This window comes from Pinus tabuliformis, chromosome 6, assembly GCF_031772625.1.
Source record: "Pinus tabuliformis cultivar Carrire ecotype Pingquan chromosome 6, CPIR1, whole genome shotgun sequence".
In the NCBI taxonomy this organism is placed as follows: domain Eukaryota; kingdom Viridiplantae; phylum Streptophyta; class Pinopsida; order Pinales; family Pinaceae; genus Pinus; species Pinus tabuliformis.
In genome coordinates this window covers 2053421879-2053443295 of record NC_142292.1, presented here as the reverse complement: position 1 = coordinate 2053443295, position 21417 = coordinate 2053421879, and positions in this window count along the sequence as shown.

Genomic DNA, 21417 nt, shown 5'->3' with positions numbered 1-21417 from the left:
CTTCATGTTGGCCTCAAGCTAACTCATCCTTTCTCCATAACCCTATATATAGAGCTCTCTCATGAGGTCTAAGGGGGCGGGAATCTTGTGAATGTAAGGAAGTGTTGTTGGTTTGAGTATAGAACTATTGGGTGATTTGCTTGAAGGAGGTGAAGAGGAGATTTCTTTCTGTTGGGAGGTGATGCTGGATTGGGCCTTTTATGGTTGTATCACTTCCTGAACTTTACTTCTTCCATTAATAAAGCATTTGAGGTTCTTCTATATGCATGTGTCTCAATGGTGTATTGTTATACTTGTGTATTTGATTTATTCTAATCCTTGAATCAATTATGAATGCATGCTTCTTGTAGTTTCCCTTTCTTTCCATTTTGCAGGATCTTGGTGTAGCTGGGCCAGTGAAAGAGCAAGGAGCTGGGGGAAAGCAGCAAGGAGAGAAGATTGGATCAATCATTAGCGGAAGACATCGGTTAGTGGATCTCTTTCTCCCCTCTTGTACATCTCATAAAGAAGTAATCTCAAATAGCTTTGCTTTGATTGTTGCTGAGGTACTATCACCCTTAGAGTGGGACAGGGCCATTCCGTATTGGATACTTTTCCCAACAACAAGGTGCCAACCAAGTTCCAGACCGGGCGGGTATCCCCCTTGTTGTCGACCTGATTTTCGGGGCTTCAACATATCTGGCGCTAGAAGGAGGGCCTGAACTATGAATGGCAAGTAAATCCAAATATGAATACCATTCTCAGAGTAAATCACCCTCATCATCTCCCCCGACTTCTCCATTACATTTAAATCCAAAGTCAGAAGTCGCTCGAGTACCAACCGCTGCTACACACCCTGATATTTCAGAACAATCTACCATTGAACTTCTTGAAGTCATAGAAAATTTTAGGGGCGAATGTTCACCCTTTGGCGAAATTAAGGGGTTTTAAATTTTTAATGGGAGAATATTTTGTATCATAGTACATTTTTACAGATCACCTCAAATAGCCCACCTTATTTTAAGGGAGAGGGTAAAAAGGTAAATTTAGCCCTTGAAATTAGGAGTTACAACCTTCCATTCGCCCATTTTCAAGAATAGGTTTTATTTAAGTGAATCCATTCGCCCATTTTCAAGAATAGTTTTTATTTAAGTGAATCCTATGGGCCAAAGGCCCAAATACCATATTTATAAAAGAGGTATGGTAAATTAATAAAAATATAAATAAATGAGAGGTATGGTAAATAAATAAAACATTTTTTATATTTACTCCATAAGTCACCTTATATACATGCAAGGGTGTAAACAAATAAAAATATAAGTAAAGTGGAGGTATGGCAAATAAATAAAATGTCTTTTTATACTTACTCAAAAGGTATTATCATTACTCTCTCCTCATGTGTGAACTGCAGGAACAAAAAACATAAGTAACACAAAGAAATGTGCAGGAAGCCATGCGGGAAAAGGGTAAAGCTCCAATGCTCAGAGACAGAGAAAAGATGCCATCATAAATGGATACCGCATGCAACAGAGCCGAAGATTCACAGAGCGCTGCTGAGCTATCCATTACAGATCTTTCATTCACAGCCACAGTTGAATGAGTAGTTGAACAATGCTGATATCAACAGGCGGTTTAACGCTCAAGGTTAGAAGCTCACGAAAGTAGTGTGTTTACAAATTTTGAAGCTTATACCTAGTAAAGGAAAAGGTGCTAAAGGCGAAAAACGCATCAGAGAGGCTCGGATCAAATAACGGAGGCAGTTTCCGATGCGCGATTAGCTCCTAGCACTAATCACGCATCGCTAAGAAAATTGCTCAAAAAAAAAAGCCTCTAACTGCTCAGTCACTTGTAAACCCAGAAAACGCAAGAAAGCAATGGTAAAGAACAAACTGGAAACATAAAGCTTAAAGAAGAGGTAGAAGCAATTCGAGGATTAACCAAGTGGAACTTGGATTATTACTGGGCATACACAGTAAATCCACATAGCCAGAGGCTGACTCTCGCGTATATCATTGATTTTTCTGAAAAGATGGTGCCAAATCTTACCATTTCTGTTCGCTTAGCTCAACCAAAAGCGGAAGACAGTCAGCCGACTCTACCCAGGCAAATATTGAATGCTCGCAACATTAATGAGCAAATGTAGAAATAGTTAGATATTAAATTTAATTTTTAGAAATAGTTTTGCTTAGAAAAAGGGCGGTCATTTAAACCGTATAGTGAATCTGTGTAATTAAGTTATTTAGTTAGTAGTATTTAAACCCTTCTCATGCATTTAGAGAAGGGTCCAGAAATTTATCAAAAACTTGTCCTCAGAACATGCACTTTTGCACCGTCAGAGGAGGTTTTGGGGAATGAATGGATCAAGATTTGTTGATGTTTGAATTTGATATCTACTACTGATGTTGCACTTCTGTACTCTTAGTGGATGTTAGAGCAAGGAGAGATAAATCATTGTTGCTTGAAGCCTATGAGTAGGACTAGTCATAAATGGTACTTTTATCTCTTGACCATTTCTGCTTATATGTTAAAGTGATATACAGTTTTTAGTTGTTTATGTATTATTTCATGAATGTTTGAGTTATCATTTGGAACTTTTGTACGGTGATAGCTATTTATTTATGCCTAATGTATGAATAGCTCATTATGTGATATGCTGTTCACAACTGTTTCGTCTAACTTTTTATCCAAAGTGGTTCATCTTGATTGATTTCCTTTCTTATAATTGCTGAATGATCTTTATTACCAGTTGTTATTTGAAATCTTTTTAGATCGCATAATAGAAGAATTACATCCCGGGTTAGTATAGATTTAGATGTGCTGTTTATTAGATTACAATAGCATAGAATTAGATTAAAATTTGAATTAGAATATCTTAGATAGGAACTGTTAGATCAACAACATCAAATTCTACACACACACATAGATTGGGAAACTTGTCCCATTATCCCCAGTCAGACTTGCTATACCAAACGGATAAGGAGCTGCCAACCAAGGTCCGGACCGGGCGGGTATCCCCCTTGTTGTCGACCCGATTTTCGGGGCTTCAACATATTTGGCACTAGAAGGAGGGCCTGAACTATGAATGGCAAGTAAATCCAAATCTGAATACCATTCTCAGAGTAAATTGCCCTCATCATCTCCCCCGACTTCTCCATTACATTTAAATCTAGAGTGAGAAGTCGCTCGAGTATCAACCGCTGCTACACACCCTGATATTTCAGAACAATCTACCATTGAAATTCCTGAAGTCATAGAAAATTTTAGGGGCGAATGTTCACCCTTTGGCAAAATTAAGGGGTTTTAAATTTTTATTGGGCGAATATTTTGTATCATAGTACATTTTTACAAATCACCTCAAATAGGCCACCTTATTTTAAGGGAGAGGGTAAAAAAGGTAAATTTAGCCCTTGAAATTAGGAGTTACAACCTTCCATTCGCCCATTTTCAAGAATAGGTTTTATTTAAGTGAATCCATTCGCCCATTTTCAAGAATAGTTTTTATTTAAGTGAATCCTATGGGCCAAAGGCCCAAATACCATATTTGTAAAAGAGGTATGGTAATTTAATAAAAATATAAATAAATGAGAGGTATGGTAAATAAATAAAACATTTTTTATATTTACTCCATAAGTCATCTTATATACATGCAAGGGTGTAAACAAATAAAAATATAAGTAAAGTGGATGTATGGTAAATAAATAAAACATCTTTTTATACTTACTCAAAAGGTATTATCATTAATCTCTCCTCATGTGTGAACTCCAGGAACGAAAAATAGAAGTAACACAAAGCAATGTGCAGGAAGCCATGGGGGAAAAGGTTAAAGCTCCAATGCTTAGAGACAGAGAAAAGATGCCATCATAAATGGATACCGCATGCAACAGAGCCGCAGATTCACAGAGCGCTGCTGAGCTATCCATTACAGATCTTTCATTCACAGCCACGGTTGAATGAGTAGTTGAACGATGCTGATATCAACAGGCGGTTTAATGCTCAAGGTTAGAAGCTCACGAAAGAAGTATGTTTACAAATTTTGAAGCTTATACCTGGTAAAGGAAAAGGCGCTAAAGGCGAAAAACGCATAAGAGAGGCTCGGATCAAAGAACGGAGGCAGTTTCCGATGCGCGATTAGCGCCTAGCGCTAATCACGCATCACTGAGAAAATTGCTCAAAAAGCTAAGCCTCTAACTGCTCAGTCACTTGTAAGCTCGGAAAACGCAAGAAAGCAATGGTAAAGAACAAACTGGAAACACAAAGCTGAACGAAGAGGCAGAAGCAATTCGAGGTTTAACCAAGTGGAACTTGGATTATTACTGGGCATACACAGTAAATACACATAGCCAGAGGATGAATCTCGAGTATATCATTGATTTTTATGAAAATATGGTGCCAGTTCTTACCATTTCTGTTTTCTTAGCTCAACCAAAAGTGGAAGACAGTCAGCCGACTCTACACCAGGCAAATATTGAATGCTCGCAACATTAAGGAGGAAATGCAGAAATTGTTAGATATTAAATTTAATTTTTAGAAATAGTTTTGCTTAGAAAGAGGGCGGTCATTTAAACAGTATCCTGAATCTGTGTAATTAAGTTATTTAGTTAGTAGTATTTAAAACCTTCTCATGCATTTAGAGAAGGGTCCAGAAATTTATCAAAAACTTTTCCTCAGAACATGCACTTTTGCACCCTCAGAGGAGGTTTTGGTGAATGAATGGATCAAGATTTGTTGATGTTTGCATTTGATATCTACTAATGATGTTGCACTTCTGTACTCTTAGTGGATGTTAGAGAAAGGAGAGATAAATCATTGTTGCTTGAAGCCTATGAGTAGGACTAGTCATAAATGGTACTTTTATCTCTTGACCATTTCTGCTTATATGTTAAAGTGATATACAGTTTTTAGTTGTTTATGTATTATTGCATGCATGTTTGAGTTATCATTTGGTACTTTTGTACGGTGATAGATATTTATTTATGCCTAATGTATGAATAGCTCATTATGCGATATGCTGTTCACAACTGTTTCGTCTAACTTTTTATGCGAAGTGGTTCATCTTGATTGATTTCCTTTCTTGTAATTGTTGAATGATGTTTATTACCAGTTGTTATTTGAAATCTTTTTAGATCGCATAATAGAAGAATTACATCCCGGGTTAGTATAGATTTAGATGTGATGTTTATTAGATTACAATAGCATAGAATTAGATTAAAGTTTGAATTAGAATATCTTAGATAGGAACTATTAGATCAACAACATCAAATTCTACACACGCACATAGATTGGGAAACTTGTCCCATTATCCCCAGTCAGACCTGCTATACCAAATGGATAAGGAGCTGCCAACCAAGGTCCGGACCTGGCGGGTATCCCCCTTGTTGTCAACCCGATTTTCGGGGCTTCAACATATTTGGCGCTAGAAGGAGGGCCTGAACTATGAATGGCACGTAAATCCAAATCTGAATACCATTCTCAGAGTAAATCGCCCTCATCATCTCCCTGGACTTCTCCATTACATTTAAATTCAGAGTCAGAAGTCGCTCGAGTATCAACCGCTGCTACACACCCTGATATTTCAGAACAATCTACCATTGAACTTCCTGAAGTCATAGAAAATTTTAGGGGCGAATGTTCACCCTTTGGCGAAATTAAGGGGTTTTAAATTTTTAGTGGGCGAATATTTTGTATCATAGTACATTTTTACAAATCACCTCAAATAGCCCACCTTATTTTAAGGGAGAGGGTAAAAAAGGTAAATTTAGCCCTTGAAATTAGGAGTTACAACCTTCCATTCGCCCATTTTCAAGAATAGGTTTTATTTAAGTGAATCCATTCGCCCGTTTTCAAGAATAGTTTTTATTTAAGTGAATCCTATGGGCCAAAGGCCCAAATACCATATTTATAAAAGAGGTATGGTAAATTAATAAAAATATAAATAAATGAGAGGTATGGTGAATAAATAAAACATTTTTTATATTTACTCCATAAGTCACCTTATATACATGCAAGGGTGTAAACAAATAAAAATATAAGTAAAGTGGAGGTATGGTAAATAAATAAAACGTCTTTTTATACTTACTCAAAAGATATGGTAAATAAATAAAAATATAAATAAACTAGATGCATGGTAAATAAATAAAACGTCTTTTTATATTTAGTCCATAACCCTCGTTCTATTTATAAAGGCTCAAGAAAGAGGTTTTATTTAAGTGAATCCTATGGGAAAAATACCATATTTGTAAAAGAGGTATGGTAAATTAATAAAAATATAAATAAACGAGAGGTATGGTAAACAAATAAAACATTTTTTTATATTTACTCCATAAGTCACCTTATATTTACGAACACTCAAAAAATGCGTTATATTTAGGTGAAACCTATGGGCAAAATACTATGGGACAAATACCATGGACTAGATTGTTATTAATACCATGCAAAAAAACATTATTAACCGTAATATTAGTATTAATAAAAATAAAAATGGCACATGGTATTGACCCATGGTATTCACCAAAATGGAACTTGGTATTGACCCATGGTTTTCACCTAGATTGTAGCCTATTTAAATGGGGGAATTAAACCAGCATTGATCCATCTTTACTCTAGATCTACTAACCCCTGAGAGTTATCAAATATCGTGATATGCGAACTAGCATATAGTGAAAAAATATTTGATCCGATCAAGAGTAAAAATGGATGATGTAATTTAATGTATGTTAAACATTTTAGCTTGGTTAAAATAAAAAATAAAATAAAAATCAACTATTAATTTTTATAAATTACTAATAGTAATTTTTAAGCTCGAGGTTTATGATAACCCATGGTATTGACCCATGGTAATACCATGGTATTCATGTGAGCATAGACTATTTAAAGGGGAAATTCTATCATCTTTGATCCATCTTAATTCTGGGTCTACCAAGTGCTCAGAGGGATAAATAGATTTCATCCCCATAAGAGTAGTAGATGTGGAGTTAAGATGGATATAGGTTGGTTTTAATGATAATGAAGATATTAAATAGACTTAGGAAATTATATTATAAAAACATCTTAAGGTGAATGGTTAAAGCATAGACATTGGACAAGTATATTTGTATACTTCTGTTTTAAACTGAAACAAATCCAGGGCTAAAAGGAATGGATTGATTACACTAGTCATCCTTCTATAACTTTCCAACATATGCTGGAGTAAACAGATTGTAATTTGGGTAATTTTTCTAATTGCAAACAGGAACATACTTGTGTATTAGTAGGGTGGTTACGTGGTCCCTAGAAGCGACAAATTTGAATTTTTCTTGGTTTTATATATGGTATTAGGTTTTTTCTCATGCTTTCTGTGAATGGCACAGGTGAATTTTATCCTACACCCACTAGGTTATCGATATGTAATTTCAGTAATTTTGATTTCAAAAGATATTTTAAAGAAATGAAATGATTTCATTTGTGTATTCAATAAACACAAGATTTTATAATTGAGTAAAAATTGAGTAAAATATTCGCTATGCCTGGTGAGAGATTCGCCAAAAAATTATATATACATATCATATTATTGATAAAATCGCCTTCCATTTTTTCTATATACCATGGAGATTCGCCCATTTATTATACATGTAAATTTAGGGGGGGTTCTTAAAATTTTCCCTGCCTGAAGTCGAATCCCTGATTCATAAACTTCAGCGATTTTCCATTTCTCCTCAGAGGTTTGATAAATCTCAAGGCAACGTGACTTCGCATTACAACCCTGCTCATCCCCTGACCAGGCTAAAGATTGAAAAGTTTGGCATCCAGCCAACCGAATTACCTCTTCCCACCAGGAAAAGAGCGAGGAAATCACCTAAAGAGTCTGACAGTGAGACTCTTTCGTCAACATCATCCATCTCAACTACTTCACGGCAAAGTCAACCATCCACTCCTCCTCTCCAGATCATTGTCCATCCATCCACTGGAACCCCCACAACCCCTCTTCAATCATCTACAATCGTAGTATCCTCATCCTCCCAGTCGCAGGGATCATCTTCTTCACTTTCCTCTTTTAGCAGTTCAACAATGGCCTAGTCTCCATGGAATAACCTTGGGGCAGTATTAATGCCTGCACCCTTGAGTCAAATATCGGCCCATCCTCAGAAATTGCTGCCTAAATTCAATCCCAAAGTAGGCATGCTAGCAGAAGAGCACATAAACAACTTCATACTTTCCATTAATCTCAATGGGGTTACTAATGAAGATGTTGTTGTTCGGCTTTTTCCTTATACACTGCAAGGAACAGTTAGGTCATGGTACTTTTCATTACCCTCCGGATCCATCAGAAGTTGGGACATCTTCCAGGACCAATTCCTAACCAAGTTTGGTGATGACAGGTCTACGGCAACGTTAATCAATGACCTATCTAATCTTAAAGCCGAAACTAGAGAGCCTATCAAGGATTTCAATCTACGTTTCAACAAAATTTTCAACAAAATTCCTACTGCTTCCCAGCCCAGCGAAGAAGTACGATGTGTATGGTATATTACCACTCTACCATCGAACATAACAATCTCCGTGGACAGGGCCAATAAAATAACCTTATTTGATAACATGAAAGAAGCGTTAGCAGTAGAGAAACAAATAATAGCCCTGGAAAAGAGATCCGCGATAGAGGAACTTAAATCCAAAAAGGTCACCTTCAAGGAAGAATCCAAGAAGAAACAAGCAAAAGATCCATTTGATTTGGAAGGACTGGAGAAATTTCTAAAGACCATGTCCAATGAAATGGTCGACATAAAAAAGCAAGTAGCAGAAACTTCTTCAAAAAAGCCCTACAGAGCTTTTAAAAGAGGTCCTTCAACGGATGCAAAGCCACCCAATGCCATTTCAAATGCTGAATCTGAGGAAGAGGAAGAGGAAATTGCCACTGAAGGGCAGACTGATGACGAAGAAGTTGTGGAATTACAAGGAATGTGGGATTTCATCCTCCCACATAAGAAGATCAAGAAGTATTTCCAGTTAGCACACGAAGCAAAAACCAGCTTGATCCTCCCCAAACTATCCCTAAGCCGAAGAGCGCAAGCTTTGCAATAAAGGATAAAGTCGCGACAAAGAAAATGATATGTAAAGCGACTCAAACCAGCCCAGTCCAAACAGATGAAACGACTCCATCTAAAACATTGATATTGTCGGATGAAATGGAGTACAATATTATTGAAGACATGAAGAAGACTAGGGATAACATCACCATTTATGAACTGAGCAAGTTGAAACATCAATAGAAGATAATGATGAAAGAATTACATGCCATGCCAGTTGCACCTTTGCCTACCGCTGTACTTTCTCAAGCTTCCCATAACATGGGAAGACCTCCAACTAACACGATCAATAAGATTGATCCAAATGACATCGCCCTAATTAGAGGAAGATCAAGACCTCACACTCCCCCGTTTCTCCTTACTTATGAAATCTTCAATAAAAATGTGCACAATTGTTTGGTAGATTCCGGTGCTTCATCGAATATTTTACCCGAATCTATATGTGCCAAGTTAAATGTTCAACCACAGAAATCCGTAGTGAGCATAGTTCAGCTAGATCGATCTCAAGTCGTAGTGATCAGTGAACTAAATCAAGTAACCATAAGATTGTCATCCAACCTGAAGGTATGTCAGGTTATTGATATTCTAGTTGCCGATATCCCAGAATTTTATGGCTTAATTCTTAGCAGGGATTGGTCAGAAAAACTCCATGGATACTTCGCAACCGACTGGTCGCACATGTGGCTACCCTACAATGGTAAACCGAATCAAATAAAAGTTGAACGAGAGCTACACCAGAAGTACATAGTAATGGAGTTAGAGGGAGAAAATGAACCAAGCGTATAACAAGAACATTATTGGAAATTACTTGGTAGACTCTTTCCTCGGCAATTTCAATGCTCATGCGTCACCATATTTAGAACACTTTGTTTTGTCCCAAGTCGAAAATTTTTCTCGAACTGATATTTCGAAATGAATCAATTTTTTTAGATAAACCTATAAATAAATCTTTGTTTTGGAAATTATTTTTTGATGGTTCTAGATCTAATGAAGGAGTAGGAGCAGGATGCATTCTGATTAGTCCAGAAAGAGATAATATCATGCTCACGTGCAGACTCAAATTCGATTGCACAAACAATACAACACAATACGAGGCTTTGGTTCAAGGCCTGTATAAAGCAATCGGGTTAGATTTCAAGTATCTTCAAGTTTTTGGAGACTCTGAGATTGTGGTTAAACAGGTACGTAACACTATACATTGCTTATCAGGTCATTTAAAACACTATCAATCCTTAGTACAAGATCTGACTAAGCATTTCATAGCGTTTAATATTTCTTCAATCACCAGGCTCTAAAATGCAAGTGCAGACCTTTTGGCTAACGTAGCTTCTAAGCTTATTCCCTCCGAATTAGTAAACCTAGGAACCGATGCTAAACCACAAAACATTAATTTAGGCCTCGGCCTAGACCCTGAAGAGAAACTAGCATATATTCATCTTTTGAGACAATATAAAAATGTTTTTGCCTTGAATTATGATGAACTGAAAATATACGACACTTCCATCATCCAGCATACTATTCCCATGATCGATAATGAAAAACCTGTCCAACAAAAGTTGAGAAAGATCCACCCCAATTTAGAAAATCAGATAAAAACTGAGCTCAATAAGCTATTGAAAGCCAGGATAATCTTTCCCGTCAGACATTCCAAATGGGTCTCCAATATGGTACTTGTTAGAAATAAAAACAAAGATATTAGGATTTGCATTGAATTTCGGAACCTTAACAGAGCTTGTCAAAAAGATAATTTTCCTCTACCACCTATGGAACAGATACTGCAGGCAGTGGTGGGCTTAGAATTAATGTCTTTCTTGGATGGATTTTCAGGATACAATCAAGTGTTGGTACATCCTGATGATCCGTTGAAAACCACATTCATAACTAAATGGGACACATACGCATATCGGAAGATGCCATTTAGTTTGATTAATGCTGGTGCCACATTTCAGAGAGCCATGGACATCACATTCAAAGGTTTAGTCAATAAATCTATAGTAATTTATTTGGATGATATAACAGTGTACTCAAAGAAGCGAAGTGACCATCTCAAAGACCTGAAACAAATCTTTTAACGGTGTTTATGGTATGGAATTTCACTTAACCCAAAGAAATATTGTTTTGCACTAAGTAAAGGGAAACTTCTAGGATTCATCGTGTCAAAATCCAGTATTCACATTGATCTCGATAGAATCAAAGAAATTTCTGAAATATCCCTACCTCATAACAAAAAATCCATGCAATCTTTCCTTGGTCAGATCAATTTTGTAAAGAGATTTGTTCCAGATTTTTCACGAATCGTGTCTCCTTTGCAAACCATGATTAAAAAGAATTCAAATTTTAAATGGGGTCAAGATGAACATGAAGCATTCAACCTGATCAAACAAGCTATTATTAATGCTCCATCTTTAGCAACCCCGAATTTTTCAGAGCCTTTTATTTTATACACATTTGCCTCAGATAAGTCATATGCTGCGATTCTAACTCAAGCAAATCAAGAAAAAGCGGAAGCTCCAATTGCGTTTTTTAGCTCAAATTTACAGGGTGCTGAACTAAATTATTCAGACATAGAGAAACAGGCTTATGCTGTTTTCAAAGCGGTCAAATACTTTAGACCTTTCTTACTTAAAACCCATACTAAGATCATAGTACCGTTTCCAGTGGTAAGGAATCTTCTAGTACAGAAGGATGTGGGTGAGAAAAGGGCCAATTGGGTTACTGCCTTACAGGAATATGACATTGAGATCAAACCAACAAACATTGTAAGAGGTCAAGGCTTCTGCAAAATGCTTGCTAGAGCATCGCAAATTTCTGAAATTCCACCTGAAGAGGTACAAATGTGTGAGGTAAGCCTAAACGATACAGAATCATTATATGCTGATATCATTTATTATCTTAAGAACGGGTATGCTCCTTCACAACTTGATCATACTAAGAAAAGAGCCCAAAGGTTGAAAGCCAAACAATATTAGCTCATAAATGATATTCTTTTTAGAAAAAATTATGATTCTGTTCTTCTTAGGTGTCTTGAAAAAGCTGAAGCTGAAAAAGTTTTGCAGGAACTCCACAATGGGCCGGCAGGTGGACACTATGCTGGAGATGCTACTGCACATAAAATATTACGCGCAGGATATTACTGGCCCACGCTGTTTAAAGACTCACACAGTTACGTGAGAAGATGTCAAGTCTGCCAAACTACTGCTGGAAGACAAAAGAAGCTGTCCCTGCCACTACAACCGGTAAACATCGAGCAACCTTTCAGTCAGTGGGGCTTGGACATAATAAGTGAGATCGTTCCTCACTCTTCTAAGCAACATAGATACATCCTCACAGCAATAAATTATTTTACTAAGTGGGTAGAAGCAGTTCTGCTCAATATGACGAATTCTAAAAAAATCATTGAGTTCATAGATCAATTTATAATCACCAGGTTTGGATTGCCATCCGCTTTAATGTTTGATAATGCATCATGCTTTTCTGGAAATGCAATGACTGAATTTGCACTTAAAAGAGGATTCAAACTTAAATATTCAGCCAATTACTACCCACAAGGTAATGGGTTAGCTGAGTCAACAAATAAAAACCTAATCAGGATTATTAAAAGAACAGTTGATCAAAATCAAAAAAATTGGCACAAGGCTTTGATATATGCTTTATGGGCAGATCAGATAATGCAAAAAGCTTCTATCGGCACTTCTCCCTTTAATTTAGTTTATGGGAAAGAAGTGATTCTTCCGACTCACTTAGCAATTCCCTCTTTGTCTTTAGTACAATACACTGATGAAGTACCCACTTCCTCCTTACAGCTAAGACAAATGGAAATAATTAAATTAGAAGAACAACGAGAACAAGCTAGGAAAATGCATGCCCATCATCAAGCACTAGTAAAATCCTCTTTTGATTCAAACATAATGACCAGAAAAGATTTTCAGATGGGAGATTTAGTTTTAAAGTGGGATAAGGCTCATGAAGAAAAGGGCAAACATACACAATTTCAAAGGATGTGGCTTGGTCCTTTTCAGATTGTAGAAGTCGTAGGTCCATCAATGTTTGTGTTACAGGATTTAGCAGGTAAGAGGGATCCTTTGCCTGTTAATGGACAAATTCTCAAGAAATATTTTCCATAGAAGATTATTCTTCTATTTTTGTAGAATAGTTGTTTTTCTTTTTCATAATAAAACCAGTTGTGAGTGGTTACATTAGGCATTTACGAAAACGATACCAATTCTCTTTCAGATTTTGAACTTTTCGCTTGTATAAATAGCAAATCTTTTGGAAAACTGATCTTTATTATTGATAGATACAGTTAAAAACTTTAGCTTAGATATGATACTAGTTTCAACTTCAAAATTTTGATGAAAGCAACCTTTAGTGAAGAAATTGTTTTATCTCAGTACAATGAAAGGTATCAATAACAAAATAAAGATTCTTTGTAGAAAAACTGTTTCCAAAAACTCTATTATTGTCGTCCAGAGCTATCTTAAGGAAACAATGACTTCCTTCCTGCTAAGGAAAATCACAACTTTCAGAGGAATAACCCAAATATACACTTTATCTTGAAGAATAAGAGGTCTCATCACGAGCCAGCTTATCATTATCACAAATGTTATAACTTTCTGGCTTTGCCAATACTGTACACCACAATAGGGCAATGACTCAAGATTGTTGCAATCAAAAGACAAGGGGTCTCATTGTGAGCCAGCTTGTTCAGCAAAGTTATAAATCAAGTGAATGACTGTGTCATAATTTGGCTACCAAACCAAGACATGGTTCTTTAAGAGTAAAAAAGAAAATCAAAGCAATAAGTGTGGATATGGATTTTTATTTGAAAGTTGTAGACCACCTTAAGTAGGATACAGGATCATTGCTGGGTAACAGGTAACCCTGTCGAGGCTATAAACGCCTGCTGGCAGCAGAGGCTCTACCTACGACAAGCATATTTAAAACTGGTCTACAGAGGAGACTTTGTTTTATCTTTACAAGACTAAGTAATGGCTGATGTAAATACAAGGACTAGCCTGAGGAAGCAAATAGTCAAAGTAGAAAATGGTTGAAACAAAATTTCATTGACGGTTTAGAGTGTAATGTACTCTATCTTTCCATAACAAAGTTTAATTTTCTGAAAAATTTTCTGTTTTGGAAGTTTGAAAAATTCAATAGATAAGCAAAGATAACCGATTCTTCCAAGTGAATCGCCAATTGTTGTGGCCACCAACAACCCCCCTCCTTAAATAGGATTAGCAATAACACTAGGTAAGTGGGGACCCTTAGTAAAAAATTCAAAAAATTCAATTAAGGCTCATGCATTTTACTCCTTAAGAAAACATCGCATCGCGCAAAGAATGAGAGGACATTTCCTTATGAGTAAAAATGATAAACTATGAAAGTGCGACGCGAATTCCATCACATCACATTCATTAAGAAATGCTCACATTGGAAAACCTTAAAAGATCGCCGATATCCAATATGCGATATCGCATATTGCAATGTCGCATGAAAAACACATAACCATTTAACGATTGTAGCGATCCGCGATCTTGCGATAGCGCGATACTGCGATAGCACGATCGAGTGACCCTATGATAACACATCTTAATGAAATTTGCGGTAATGCGATATGCAATGCTGTGATGCGAATCACAGAAACGTTCCATCGCAGATTTTCCCCGGCTCAACATTCAAGAAAAACTTTCCATAAACCAAGAACTGGATACGCACTGTAATGATAATTAATGAATGATATGCCAGTTTTTTTTTTTTTCTCTGTAAGACTAGGCTATTTATATTACAAAAATTCAAAAATTACAGCAAAAATTACACCAGGTCTGTGGCCCTACATCTCCAGAGAGATTTTCCCCATAATGGACCTTTCAGAGCAACATCCTTACAAAATTGGAATAGCTTTCCATCCTTCCGACATAGCCAGCATCTAAATCGACACAGTAAACATATAAACCGCCACGATGGACACATAAACCGACACGATGGACACATATACTGACATGATGGACATATAAACCGTCGTGGTGGACACATAAACAAACCGACTAAGAGAGCAGTAAACCGACAAAGAACATGAAAGACGAACAGAGAGTTGCATTCCTGGCAGCGAGAGACTGAGTGACGGAAGTGCTAATCCTCATCGGTTGTGTGAGGCTCATCCTTCGCTTGACCTTTGAGTTTCTGATATTCCTCCATGTCCGAGCGCAGCGACCTTTTAACCGGCTCACTGGGGCCAGAATCCACAGCTTGAGTGGCTTGGGGAGAGTCTGCTCTGGTTGGCCACCGCATATCAACCGTAGGAACTTGCATGTCAACCCCTGGCATATTCAGGTTGTCCAAAGGCCCCCTGAGATTGCTGCAGTGTTCCACCATGACTGAGACAATGAGAGTGTTGTTCTCCAGAGTGCAGGGGATCCGGTAGCGAACAGCCGGATGCTCCACATGACCACAGTCCGGAATTTCTCCCCACCCTCGCACATTGCTGCGGCCTACAAATCTGCTCGAGTTTCTGTTGTGCTCAGAAGTGATTTCCACCGAGGAGGAAGGCGAATTGACTGGTCGCTGAGTAGCAGAGCGACCCCTGGAACCGCCACGACGACTGCTCATTCTGGGCCTTTCTCTTTGCATCTTCGAATTATGCTCCAGACAAGAATTCCTCTGAGTAATCTTGCACTGAGCTAGAGAATGTTCCGTCTCTGCCAGCTTCTGGTCGGACTGCTTGAAGGAATGAGGACAGGCGACATGGGGTTCGATTATATTGAGCGCCATTTTCCTCGTTCGTTGCTGCACATTGAATGCCGACTGAACCAGCCTTAATACCCAAATAACTATAACTCCCATCGAATTTATTACTCCTGCGTTCTGGTATGTCGTGGCTCGTTCGGGCTGACACCTGCCCATGTGATGAGCCACACCTGACACCTGCCTATCACGCTTCAAAGTCACCCGCATCCGGGAGAGGGAAGTCTTTTTGCACCAAAGAGATGCAATCCTTTTTGAGTTGAGCATCATCTACCATGTCCAAGGAACCTGAGAAGTAAGGTGTCGACTGTGACACGCCTTGATTTGCCATCCGATCTGCTACCTGGTTTGCAGTTCTCCTGACATGATGGAAGGTTATATTGTGGGGAGCGTGGAGCTTTTCCTCCAGGGATTCCAATCGGCTTAGCAGCCTCCAACTTGTTGCGATCTTGATTGCTTTAGCTCCAGCCTGTATTCTTTTAGCTGCCTCTATGAGTATAAGAGAGTCGCCTTCAACTTCAAGTGGGAAGAAGTGATGTTGTTCAGCGAGACAGATTCCTTTCCAGAGACCTTCCAGTTCTGCTGCGTTGTTGGTGTCTTTGCCTATTGTTCCATAATATAAATGTACCACTTCTCCTGTGTGTCGTCTGATAACTCCCCCAAATCCTGCAGGGCCAGGGTTACCTTTGGCTGCTCCGTCGAAGTTCAGCTTGTATGAGTTGAATGCAGGTGGGGACCATGAAGATTGAGAGGCGGATCTAATAGATGGATTGGCAATTACCTTGAATAAGGTCGAATGATATGCTAGTTGTTAATGAAAGACAGTTTTGTGTTTTTCGAAGAGTCGGTTCACGTCAGGTGGCATGTTTTTGTACATTCGTAGAGCTTAAAGCTTTCTTGTCGATTTTTATTATCATTACTCTCTCCTCATGTGTGAACTGCAGGAATGAAAAACAGAAGTAACACAAAGCAATGTGCAGGAAGCCATGGGAGAAAAGGGTAAAGCTCCAATGCTCAGAGACAGAGAAAAGATGCCATCATAAACGGATACCGCATGCAACAGAGCCGTAGATTCACAGAGCGCTGCTGAGCTATCCATTACAGATCTTTCATTCCCAGCCATGGCTGAATGAGTAGTTGAACAATGCTGATATCAATAGGCGGTTTAACGCTCAAGGTCATAAGCTCACGAAAGCAGTATGTTTACAAATTTTGAAGCTTATACATGGTAAAGGAAAAGGCACTAAAGGCGAAAAACGCATCAGAGAGGCCCGGATCAAAGAACGGAGGCAGTTTCCGATGAGCGATGAGTGCCTAGCGCTAATCGCGCATCGCTGAGAAAATTTCTCAAAAAGCAAAGCCTCTAACTGCACAGTCACTTGTAAGCCCGGAAAACGCAAGAAAGAAATGGTAAAGAACAAACTGGAAACATAAAGCTGAAAGAAGAGGCAGAAGCAATTTGAGGATTAACCAAGTGGAACTTGGATTATTACTGGGCATACACAGTAAATCCACATAGCCAGAGGATGACTCTCGAGTATATCATTGATTTTGCTGAAAAGATGGTGCCAGCTCTTACTATTTCTGTTTGCTTAGCTCAACCAAAAGCGGAAGACAGTCAGCCGACTCTACCCAGACAAATATTGAATGCTCGCAACATTAAGGAGCAAATGCAGAAATAGTTAGATATTAAATTTAATTTTTAGAAATAGTTTTTCTTAGAAAAAGGGCGGTCATTTAAACCGTATCCTGAATCTGTGTAATTAAGTTATGTAGTTAGTAGTATTTAAACCCTTCTCATGCATTTAGAGAAGGGTCCAGAAATTTATCAAAGACTTGTCCTCAGAACATGCACTTTTGCACCCTCAGAGGAGGTTTTGGTGAATGAATGGATCAAGATTTGTTGATGTTTGCATTTGATATCTGCTACTGATGTTGCACTTTTGTACTCTTAGTGGATGTTAGAGCAAGGAGAGATAAATCATTGTTGCTTGAAGCCTATGAGTAGGACTAGTCATAAATGGTACTTTTATCTCTTGACCATTTCTGCTTATATGTTAAAGTGATATATAGTTTTTAGTTGTTTATGTATTATTGCATGAATGTTTGAGTTATCATTTGGAACTTTTGTACGGTGATAGCTATTTATTTATGCCTAATGTATGAATAACTCATTATGCGATATGCTGTTCACAACTGTTTCGTCTAACTTTTTATGCGAAGTGGTTCATCTTGATTGATTTCCTTTCTTATAATTGCTAAATGATCTTTATTACCAGTTGTTATTTGAAATTTTTTAGATCGCATAATAGAAGAATTACATCCCGGGTTAGTATAGATTTAGATGCGTTGTTGATTAGATTACAATAGCATAGAATTAGATTAAAGTTTGAATTAGAATATCTTAGATAGGAAATGTTAGATCATCAACATCAAATTCTACACACACATATAGATTGGGAAACTGGTCCCATTATCCCCAGTCGGACGCGCTATACCAAACGGATAAGGAGCTGCCAACCAAGGTCCAGACCGGGTGGGTATCCCCCTTGTTGTCGACCTGATTTTCGGGGCTTCAACACAACAATAATGATAAAATAATCAATATGATAACATTATTCAACAAAATCAAACTTGTAAGTCTCCATCAGTTGATGAATAGAATGAATGTATCATTGTTCACACACTCTAGTTGCATGTCTCTGGCAGCCGATGAATAGAATGAATGTAACATTGTGCACACACTTTGACTGTATGTCTCCAACAAATGATTAGTAGAATGAATGTTTCAAATGAAAATCAGTAAGGATTGACGTTTTATAGTTTTTTGATCTACAATTTAATTGCTAGGGAAGATTGGGATGGATTTCCATCTCCCAAATTCAAATATGTGTTCTGGATTGATTTGTACATGATCCAATGGCTGATAAAATTTCATGGTTGATCCTTGTGCTTTCCTGTGTTTAATTCTTGAATTGAAAGGGTTGGTGTGTTTAATACCTGAATTGAAAGGGTTGGTGTCATTTATTGCATCCTCTGAACTAATTCTTGAATTGAATGGTGTCATTTATTGTCTTCAATAGGTTGAATGGTTAAACACACATGTAGATATGATTGACACACATTTCACTTGTTCTTGTCCAGGTATTACATAACAATGAGATGTGTTTCTCCAGTGGAAATCAGTGGGTGATTGTTTTATGGGATATGTGTACTCCTAGATAGAATTCAAAGTAATGTTTTGTAGTGCATTCTGATTTAATTGGTAATTCATAGCAAGAGGTTGTTTGGACAATATGTCTTGTCGACTTGTGATGTTAAGGCTTGATTTTTGACAATGGTTTGTCCATTCAATATATGGGCCCATTTTGGACATAACTTAATAACTTATATAAATTACTATAAATTATTTATGTGCATTTTTTTGATGGTTTATGATGATTTTTTTATGAATGTGTGTGACGAGTACTATAACAACTATTGGTCCCTGCACAACAATAGAATCCTCTCCCCTAGTAGAATTCTCTAATTGAACACCATTAAGATACATGTCATTAAAAAAACAGTGTCATTGGGCTCAACTAGAGAGCTATTGAGCTTAGAATATTTTCTTTTAAGTATAACTATCAACAAGCCTACCTCACACTCATGAAAATGTATAAACCATAAATAGACAAGGACGAAAAACAAATCATTGTCATCAAATCTCTACTTCATCGACATAATAAACTTGAAATTCTATATAAAGTTTACTCATGTTTATGACAAATTTATCTAGTATTAAAGAAATTGCATTTGTTTTTCATAAATTTTGAAAAAAAAATTAATATACTAAAATATTTTGGGAAAAAATAAGTGCATGTATTAATTTTTTACAATTTCCCCACATATATATATATATAAATTATAATAAAATAAAATATAATTATATATAATTTAATAATATATAATTATATTATAATTATAATTACATATAATGATTTTTATATTTTAATTCAAACTTTTAGGGAAATCGTAAAAAAATAATACATATATTTGTTTCAGTATTTATTAAAATATTTCAGTCTCAATAAAGTAGGCATATGTCCCAATTAAATATTCCAATTTTAACAAAGTGCGTGTTTGCAATATAATACAGATTAAATTTTTGAATTCATTTACAAATTTAAATTGTGTAACAAAAATAGGAGACAAATAATGAAAAACAATACAAACTTGTGTTTTAATAAAAAAAATTCCAAATATTTCTCTCAACAAAGTGGCATATTTCCTGATCAAATATTTCAATTTCAGCAGATTAAACATTTGCAATAAAATAATGATTAAAAAATGTATAAAACACCAATTAAACATCTGCAATAAAATAATGATTATCATATAACATAAAGCTTCAAACTATATTGAGTTCATCTATATTTAAACATTTCACAAGTGGATAACCACACATTTAGAACTTTGGAGATGATAAAATTAGACTTAAAAAAATAAAAATGAATACAATGTTAAAATTATACGAGAGACATCAATAATTTTTTTATTAAAATTGTTATTATTATTAAGAAAAAAAACAATTTAAAACTATACTAGAGACATCAATAATTTTTTTATTAAAATTATTATTATTCTTAAGAAAAAAGAATAATTTAAATAGAGATTTTTTCCCACTAAAATTACAAGACAAACTGCGAATCAAAGTTATCTTCCTCATTAGAATTTAAGAAGTGGATTGAAACTTCTCTGAAATAGTGATAATAGTGATAATTAACATCAAATTGTCTTATTTTTTTTAGTGATAATAGTGATAATTAACATCAAATTGTATTATTTTTTATTCTCTTGTACATGAATGCATCATTTTTATTCTCAAAAGGATCATTGTATTATTTTCCTAGTACTGATGTAGGAGATTCATTCTTGATATTGATATTTTCAACAAATTTGACTTGTTTTTGTAGTTATTTAATTGTTCAATTGAATGAAGCTAGTGAAGCAAGAAAATATGATATTTCATTGACACGATAAAACTTCTACTTTCATATTCATCAATTAATTGTTTCAACAAATCTAGCCTATATTCACACTCACATCAAATTTCCATTGATATCCCATGAGAAAACAAGGGTTGAGGTGCTATTTTGAAATCTATCGAAGTGGAAGCAAGTAACAAACAAGGTCAAAATAAGCTACCTTCAAACAAAATACACCAATGCAATATAGAGATAATCCTTTCTTGGATTAGCTTGATATATTCATGTAGTCACAATGATTTCTTTGCAAGAGTCCACAACTCACCCAACATCTTCTCCTTGGTATAATTATTGGTATAATCACTCTCTTCATACATTTGAACATTTTTTCCCATTTTGATCTTATGACAGGAACTACAGGTGCCATGGGAGGTGATGGAACAATAGGAAAACATTATAATCATATAAAAATTTTGTATTATTCAATGATAACATCCTTGATACAAAGACTATAGCCATATAATATTTCTGTATTCTAGAATCTTAGCATTGTTTGTCCTAATTGCTTCCCTCAATTGTTTTGTTAGATTATCCTACTGAAGAACTTTGGATATAAACACCTTGGTAGTAATGCTTTTTAAAAGTAATAAACAAACCTTTATTGGTATTCA